Below are 9,773 nucleotides of genomic sequence, written 5' to 3' on the forward strand. Positions count from 1 at the left end.
CAAGGAGACTACAAGCTCTAATTGTCTGCCTGGGATTCAAGCATTTTAAACCCAGGCTTTGGTGCTCCGCTGAAATCTGAGCTCTCAGTAAGTGAGGATTTTCCTGTTACATTAAGACAAATGTAGCTGAACGGGGAGGAACATGAGCCTGCTGCTAAACATCGTTAGCAGAAGATCCATTTGAGCCACTTTTCCAAGAGAAAAGGTTTCATTTCATAGAATTAACTGAAAATACAGCCAAACGGGAAATAGATCTCCTTTCCCTTGGTAGGCTCTTTCTTCCTGTCTTCTTTATTATTTTAATCCATCTTTTTCATTTAACTCTGTACATCATTTTGGATTCTGTTTGCCTGAAAGAGACTGCTGGCTCCAAAGCAAAGTCATCTTTGGATTGACTTGCTGCATTTTTGCCCTGTTGCCTCCTTGGTAGGCTTTTCCCAGCTGTTTTGATTCTACAGCTCCAGTCCTCTTCACAGTCCCTGCTACGTTGTCAAGAAACCTTGAGATTTAGATCCTGGTTTAGACTCCCCTGTGTGATAATGTCACTGTACGCCGCCGGCCGAAATGGGAAGGACAGTAGGAAAGTGCTAGGATCTAGGTTGTTTATTCTTCTTTTGGTGCATTTGGTGGGTTTTGACTGAAGGAAGCAAGCTGTCCATAGGGTGAAACTGGATCCGTTGCAAAAATAGCTAAGAAGAAAATGTAGCAGCTCCTTCAGCTGGCTCTTCTCTCTTCTCCCCTTGTCTCTCTCCAAAAGGTCCCTATAGAGGTCATAAATATGCAGTAAGATTTTCCACACCTGGACTCTTCCATTGGCACTAGACTAGAAGCCACTAAGGCCCCTTCACACCAACTAGACAGTGAAAAGGGGATCTTAAAGCAGACCTCCTGCAGGGAGTCTCCTCAGTGATTGCAGAACTGGTGTCAGGGCAGAACTGGCCTTGATCCCAATCCCAGGTGCAGAGGTGTGGCAACCCAGCTAATTCCTGCTTTTGGGAGATGAAGGGAAGCCAAGCATGTTGTGTAGTTGCCCAGTGGTTGCTCTAACATACACTGGGCATGTCTACACGTGCCATTAATGTGCTTCAATTTTTTGTACAGAAAATGTAGGCACATTAAACTGTGCCTAGGCTTGCATCTGAATGTGCGCCCATTGGGGCCAAATTTGCTCCTGATGGGAGCAGTTCAGTCCAGAGCGGCTCCTGCTTTTCTCTTCCCCCTCCTGAAGCAGCTCGGGGGAGCTCTAGGCTTCCCTGGGTGCCAGCCCAGGCTGGCAGGAGGCTTGGGGGTCAGGCCTGGGCTCCAGGGGGTAGGGGGAACCATCCCAGCTCCAGGGCAGCTCCCTCCCAACTGTGTGGAGATTGGGGCTGGCCCTGGAGCTGGGACAGTTCTCCCCCATGCCGCAGAGACTGGGGCTTAGCCAGGTAGCATCCGTGGCTCCCTGCTGCCTGGCCTGACGAGAAGCAAATTGCTCCTGGTCAGGGTCTAAACATGTTCTTTGACACGTTAGTTAATACGGTTTTTCTAGTACCTGTGTGTATTGGTACTAGAAAATAGCACATTAAACTAATTTAATGCACAGCATGTGTAGATGGTGATGCTTTACTGAGCATTAGATTAGTCTAAGGTGCAGTAAAGCATTTTGTGAACCCTGGGCAGCTGCAATACATGTGGTCTATAAAGGTGACTTAAGGCTGCTGCTCAGTTAGTCTTCCCTGAGCACAAGAACAGGATAACCAAGGATAACGCCCAGTAGACTCTCCAAGGCAGATCCCAAGGATACAGACAGAGTTTACTTCTGACGAGACTCCACATAAACAGGCACTATGCGGAAAATCCTCATAGTGACTACCGCCGACATAGGCTACAAGAAGGTGTGGGGGTGGAGGAGGTTGGAGGTGTTTGAAGGCTGCCACTGTAGAGTCATAGATTCATAGACATTAGGGCTGGGAGGGACCTTGAAGATCATCGAGTCCCGACCCCCGCCCCAGATGTCTGATCTCAGAGTCTGAAACCGATGGAGAAGTTCCCCGTGTCTGCTCGACCCTGCAGACAGGCAGCCAGTCCGATGGCCGTAGTCCCTGCAGAGCGCAGGCTGCCATGCTGTTGAGGTGGTACTACTTTGGGGTGGGCCACTTTGCTGGCCTTTTCCACAGAGGCATAGAGGAGCAGTTTTGTGCCCTGGCCAGCAGTGCTGCATGGGACAATGACTGTCCTGGGCTATCAAGTGGCGCACGACTGCTCTTCCACCTCACAGATGGCTGTACTTGAAAGGTGGCACCATTCTTAAATGAATCAATGAAGCCACGTGGATGCATGGTCTGGCCAAACTGTCATGCTAACTCTGCCACTGACTTGCTGCGCAGCCTCCACTTTCAAATGTGGCCAGCATTTTCTTGGCCCTGTAAGGTCTGGGGTACCCAACAGGGAACTAAATTTTCAGGGGTGCTGGGAAGCTCCTATTGATTTAAACCTTCTGCAAATCAGCTCTTTTGATGTCTCAACCTGGGGCCCAAAAAGAAGGCCCCCAAAATGATCTTTTGAGAATATTAATAGCCTCTTGGATTACCTGCATGAAAGGTGCTATATTAATGTAAGATGACATCATTAACATCAGGCTGCTAATTAAGGGCGGGACGGTGAACTACTGTCTTCAGGTCTTGCAGCAATGTTTAAGATTCATAGATTCATAGATGTTAGGGTCGGAAGGGACCTCAATAGATCATCGAGTCCGACCCCCTGCATAGGCAGGAAAGAGTGCTGGGTCTAGATGACCCCAGCTTGATGCATATCCAACCTCCTCTTGAAGACCCCCAGGGTAGGGGAGAGCACCACCTCCCTTGGGACCTTGGCCACTAACTGTGAAGAAGTTCTTCCTAATGTCCAGTCTAAATCTGCTCTCTGCTAGCTTGTGGCCATTATTTCTTGTGACCCCCAGGGGTGCCTTGGTGAATAAAACCTCACCAATTCCCTTCTGCACCCCCAAGATGAATGTATAGGCAGCCACAAGGTCGCCTCTCAACCTTCTCTTGCGGAGGCTGAAAAGATCCAGTTTCTCTAGTCTCTCCTCATAGGGCTTGGTCTGCAAGCCCTTAACCATACGAGTTGCCCTTCTCTGGACCCTCTCCAGGTTATCCACATCCCTCTTGAAGTGTGGCGCCCAGAATTGCACGCAGTACTCCAACTGCGGTCTGACCAGCGCCCGATAGAGGGGAAGTATCACCTCCTTGGTTCTGTTCGTCATGCATCTGCTGATGCACGATAAAGTGCCATTGGCTTTTCTGATGGCTTCGTCACACTGCCAACTCATGTTCATCTTGGAGTCCACTAGGACTCCAAGATCCCTTTCCACTTCTGTGCCACCCAGCAGGTCATTCCCTAGGCTGTAGGTGTGCTGGACATTTTTCCTCCCTAGGTGCAGCACTTTGCATTTCTCCTTGTTGAACTGCATCCTGTTGTTTTCTGCCCACTTGTCCAACCTATCCAAGTATGAGGGCGGGGGAAGCTGTGGACCACCAAACCATGTGGCACCCACAAGGACAGCCCAGCCTGAAGAAGGAGAACATTGGGAACCTGAAGGCCATGGGGAGGCCAGCACAACAGAACAGGTAAGGAACAAGAAGGTAAGAAACAATGGGCCCCATGGGACTGGGAGCGGGGGGGCAGCAAAGGCACCAGTCGCAGGGCTCAAGTGCCTATATACTAATGCTAGGAGCATGGGGAACAAGCAGGATGAACTAGCGCTCCTGCTTGCACTAAACACCTATGACCTAGTGGGGCTAACAGAGACCTGGTGGGATTCATCCCACGACTGGGCGGTACATATTGAGGGCTATAGGTTGTATAGAAAGGACAGGTCGGGGAAGAAAGGGGGGGGGGGGGTTGCACTTTATGTCAGTGAGCAATACACATCAACCCTCATCAAGACGGAATCCGAGGATGAGGAAGTAGAAGGATTGTGGGTTAGGCTACATGGGGGGCAAGGAGAAAGGGATTTGGTGGTAGGGGTCTGCTACAGACCCCCACACCAAGGGGAAGAAATAGATGCGGGGCTCCTGAGGCAACTCTCGGAGACCATAAAAGCTAAAGAGGCGGTAGTCATGGGGGACCTAAACTACCCGGACATCTGCTGGGAGACGCAGACAGCAAGGTCCCATCGCTCACGCAGGTTTCTAACTTGTGTACAGGACCTCCACCTGACACAGGAGGTGTATGGTCCCACTAGGGGGAATGCCATACTGGATCTGGTATTGGCAACGGGAGATGACATGATAGGGGACCTCCAGATCGGTAGCCATTTGGGAGACAGTGATCACCTTATAATAGAATTCACCATAAGACGGCGAGTGGGTAAGGTAACTAGTAGGGTGAAAGTGCTAGACTTTAGGAAAGCTGATCTCAATGCACTCAGGCGATTAATCAAGGACGCACTGCAGAGTAGGAGTTTTGATGGGATGGGTGCCCAGGAAGGGTGGCTGTGCCTAAAGGAAACGATCCTTTGGGCACAAAGCAAGACGATCCCCGAGCGAGGCAAAAGAGGGAAAGGGGCCAGGAGGCTTCCTTGGCTGACCACAGAAATCCAGGGCAGCCTAAGGGCCAAAAGGGGAGCACATAAAAAGTGGAAACAGGGTGAGATCACTAAAGATGAATATACCTCCTCTGCTCGTGCTTGTAGGGAGGCAGTTAGACGAGCCAAAGCTACCATGGAGCTGAGGATGGCAACCCAAGTAAAGGACAACAAGAAATTGTTTTTTAGATATATAGGGAGTAAAAGGAAGGCCCAGGGAGGAATAGGACCCCTGCTAAATGGGCAGAAACAATTGGTGACAGACAGGGGGGACAAGGCCGAACTCCTCAACGAGTTCTTTGCCTCAGTGTTCCTAAGCGAGGGGCACGACAAGTCTCTCACTGGGGTTGTAGAGAGGCAGCAGCAAGGCGCCAGACTGCCATGCGTAGACCCTGAGGTGGTGCAGAGTCACTTGGAAGAACTGGATGCCTTTAAGTCGGCAGGCCCGGATGGGCTCCATCCGAGGGTGCTGAAGGCACTGGCCGACATCATTGCAGAGCCACTGGCGGGAATATTCGAATGCTCGTGGCGCACGGGCCTAGTCCCGGAGGACTGGAAAAGGGCTAACGTGGTCCCCATTTTCAAAAAGGGGAGGAAGGAGGACCCGGGCAACTATAGGCCGGTCAGTCTCACCTCCATCCTTGGTAAAGTATTTGAAAAAATTATCAAGGCTCACATTTGTGAGAGCCTGGCAGGACAAATTATGCTGAGGGGAAACCAGCATGGGTTTGTGGCGGGCAGATCGTGCCTGACCAATCTAGTCTCTATGACCAGGTTACGAAACGCCTGGACACAGGAGGAGGGGTGGATGTCGTATACTTGGACTTCAGGAAGGCCTTCGATACGGTATCCCACCCCATACTGGTGAACGAGTTAAGAGGCTGTGACTTGGATGACTGCACAGTCCGGTGGGTGGCGAATTGGCTAGAGGGTCGCACCCAGAGAGTCGTGGTGGATGGGTCGGTCTCGACCTGGAAGGGTGTGGGCAGTGGGGTCCCGCAGGGCTCGGGTCTTGGACCGATACTCTTCAATGTCTTCATCAGCGACTTGGACGTGGGAGTGAAATGTACTCTGTCCAAGTTTGCAGATGACACAAAGCTATGGGGAGAAGTGGACACGCCGGAGGGCAGGGAACAGCTGCAGGCAGACCTGGACAGGTTGGACAAGTGGGCAGAAAACAACAGGATGCAGTTCAACAAGGAGAAATGCAAAGTGCTGCACCTAGGGAGGAAAAATGTCCAGCACACCTACAGCCTGGTCATAAAAAGAGACTAGATTGGTCAGGCACGATCTGCCTGCCACAAACCTGTGCTGGTTTCTCCTCAGCATAATTTGTCCTGCCGGGCTCTCACAAATGTGAGCCTTGATAATTATTTCAAAGACTTTGCCAAGGATGGAGGTGAGACTGACAGGTCTATAGTTGCCCAGGTCCTCCTTCCTCCTCTTCTTGAAAATGGGGACCACATTGGCCCTTTTCCAGTCCTCCGGGACTTGGCCCGTGTGCCACGAGCGTTCGAATATTCCCGCCAGTGGCTCTGCAATGATGTCGGCCAGTGCCTTCAGCACCCTCGGATGGAGCCCATCCGGGCCTGCCGACTTAAAGGCATCCAGTTCTTCCAAGTGACTCTGCACCACCTCAGGATCTACGCGTGGTAGTCTGGCGCCTTGCTGCTGCCTCTCTACAACCCCAGTGAGAGACTTGTCGTGCCCCTCGCTTAGGAACACTGAGGCAAAGAACTCGTTGAGGAGTTCAGCCTTGTCCCCCCTGTCTGTCACCAATTGCTTCTGCCCATTTAGTAGGGGTCCTATTCCTCCCTGGGCCTTCCTTTTACTCCCTATATATCTAAAAAACAATTTCTTGTTGTCTTTTACTTGGGATGCCATCCTCAGCTACATGGTAGCTTTGGCCCGTCTAACAGCCTCCCTACAAGCGTGAGCAGAGGAGGTATATTCGTCTTTGGTGATCTCTCCCTGTTTCCACTTTTTATGTGCTCCCCTTTTAGTCTGCAGGCTGCCCTGGATTTCTCTGGTCAGCCAAGGAAGCCTCCTGGCCCCTTTCCCTCTTTTTCTTCGCATTGGGATCGTCTCCCTTTGTGCCTGAAGAATCATTTCCGTAAGGCACATCCACCCTTCCTGGGCTCCCATCACTTCAAACAAGGGGGAGAGGTTGATAAAGCTTTCCAGGGGTTAAGAAACTGAGGTCCCTATTTGTTCGAGAGGCTTAACTGAACTTGAATGAGGTGTGCACAATTCTGAAGGACAGTGAGAAAATGGATGCCAAAACCTATTGGAGAAAATGAGAGGTTCAGACACACAAGGGCAGGAATTGAGGGCAGGAAAGGATGGAGCACAGAAGGAATGAGAGAGACATGGAGGGTAATGAATGACTGGAATGGATCACTAAAGCCAGCAATAACAGACCCAGCTGCGAGTATATCCATGAATGAGTCAGGGAAGCACTTACAGGAAGAAAACATGACAGGGTGCAAACACTTGACAGAGAGGGGATGGCCTGCATCTGCCCTGAAATGTTACTGTTCTTTTAAATTACATTAATCACAGAGGCTAGAGAGCACCTGGATGATAGCTCTGGAGGATGCGGGGACAGATCCTCAGCAGGCACATATTGGCAGCTGACGCCATCAGGACTACACTGCATTATACCATGCAGGGGATCTGTCTAGGTCAGTGCAGGGGTCATGTAAGGCTATCCAGGCAGAGTCAAGCACCTTTCAAAGGATAAGACCAGGATAAATGGAAATGCCTCCCTCCCACTGTTATTCAAAGGGTTTCTCCTGAAGAGAGTCAGAGTCACCCTCCCTAGTTTGACAGGAAAAGAAAAATGCTGATCTGAGTTGCTGCTTTCTTGTGCCAACCGATATCATCCCAGGAGTGGGCAGCGCTACAAGATATAAAGGGATTTTGGAGCACTCTAGTGAAAGCACTATCTGCACTGCTGTGCTCAGAGATGTGTCCTGAGGGCCACCTTGCTCATGGAGTGGGATGTCTGCCCTGGCCTGGATCTCTTGCTACGCTACGGCTGCCTCTTCATGGCTGCATCCTACCAATGAGGCTCCAGGAGGGCTGAAGGCTGGGGGCTGATAGATGGGGAGCAGATTCATAGATTCATAGATGTTAGGGTCGAAAGGGACCTCAACAGATCAGTGAGTCTGACCCCCTGCCCTGGGCAGGAAAGAGTACTGGGGTCAGACGACCCCAGCCAGGTGCTTGTCCAGTCTCCTCTTGAAGACCCCCAGGGTAGGGGAGAGCACCACCTCCCTTGGGAGCCCAGTCCAGATTCTGGCAACCATTACCATGAAGAAATTCTTCCTGATGTCCAACTTGAATCTGCTCACTCTCAGTTTGTGGCCGTTGTTCCTGGTTATTCCAAGGGGTGCCCTGGTAACTACAGCATCTCCTATTTCTTGCTGCCCCCTGTAATGAATTTGTAGGCAGCCACAAGATCACCTCCTCAGCCTTCTCTTGCAGAGGCTGTAGAGATCCAGGTCCCTCAGTCTCTCCTCGTAGGGCCTTCCCTGCAGGCCCCTAACCACATGAGTGGCCTCCTCTGGACCCTCCCAAGGTTGTCCACATCCCTCTTGAAGTGCGGCGCCCAGAACTGGACCCAGTACTCCGACTGTGGCTTGACCAATGCCGCATAGAGGGGAAGTATCACCTCCCTGGGTCTGTTTGTGATGTACCTGCTAATGCACGAAAAAGTGCGGTTAGCTTTACTGATCACTTGGTAACATTGATGACTCATGTTCAGCTATGACTCCAAGATCCCTTTCTGCCACTGTGCTGCTGAGAAGGTCGTCCTGCAGCCTATAGGCATGTTGGTAATTTTTTCTCCCTCGATGCAGCACTTCACATTTGTCTTTGTTGAACTGCATCCTACTCTTTTCTGCCCATTTTTCCAACCTGTCCAGGTTCGCCTGGATTCAATCCCTTCCCACTAGTGTGTTTGCTATACCCCATAATTTCATGTCATCTGCTCTACTCAGCACTGGTGAGATCACAGCTGGAGTATTGCATCCAGTTCTGGGCACCGCACTTTAACAAGGATGTGGACAAGCTTGAGAGAGTCCAGAGAAGAGTCACCTGTCTGATCAGAGACTTGCATGGCAAGCCATACGAGGAAAGGCTGAGGGACTTGGGTCTCTTCAGCCTCAGGAAAAGAAGGCTGAGAGGGGACCTGGTAGCAGCTTACCGCTACACTAGAGGAGCACATCAGGGGCTCGGTGAGCAACTGTTCACCAGGGCACCCAAGGGGAAAACCAGGAGTAATGCCCACAAACTCCTGGAAGATCAGTTCAGACTCAAAGTTAGGAAAAACTTATTCACAGTCAGGGTGTCCAGACTGTGGAATAAGCTCCCTCCACAGGTCGTGCAGTCACCTACCCTGGACATCTTCAAGAGGAGACTGGACGGACACCTAGCTGGGGTCACCTGACCCCCAGTTATCTTCCCTGCCTGGTGCAGGGGGCCGGACCCGATGATCTTCCAAGGTCTCTTCTGGCCTTATAATCTATTAATCTATGAATTTGGACAGGGTGCTTTCCATGCCCTCATCCAAATCATTGATGAAGATATTGAGCAGCACCGGTCCAAGGACTGAGCCTTGCGGGACTCCATTGCCCACATCTTTCCAGGTCGGTATTGACCCATCCACCACCACTGTCTGGGTGTGACCCCTAGGCCAATTTGCCACCCACCTGGCCGTGTACTCATCTATGTCACAGCCTCTCAGTTTCTTTATGAGACTAGGATGAGATACCGTATTAAAGGCCTACTTAAAATCCAAGTAGAGGACATCTACCTTGACTCCTGCATCTAATCGTTTTGTGACTTGGTCATAAAAAGAAACAAGGTTAGTCATGCAGGATCTACCTGCTATGAACCCATGCTGGTTGCCCTTCAGCATTATTTTTCCTGCTGGACTCCCACAAATGTGATCCTTGACAATTTTTTCAAAGGTTTTCTCAAGGATAGAGGTGAGACTAACCAGCCTATTGTTACTTGGATCCTTCTTCCTCCCCTTCTTGAAAATAGGGACCACACTGACCCTTTTCCAGTCCTCTGGGCCCTGTCCTGAGCACCACGAGTGCTTGAGCAGCCGTGCCAGCGGCTCTGCTGTGACACTGGCCAATTCCTTCAGCACCCTTGGATGAGGATCATCCAGTCCTGGTGACTAAAACACATCCAG

The sequence above is a fragment of the Alligator mississippiensis genome, chromosome 5 (assembly GCF_030867095.1).
Source record: "Alligator mississippiensis isolate rAllMis1 chromosome 5, rAllMis1, whole genome shotgun sequence".
In the NCBI taxonomy this organism is placed as follows: Eukaryota; Metazoa; Chordata; order Crocodylia; family Alligatoridae; genus Alligator; species Alligator mississippiensis.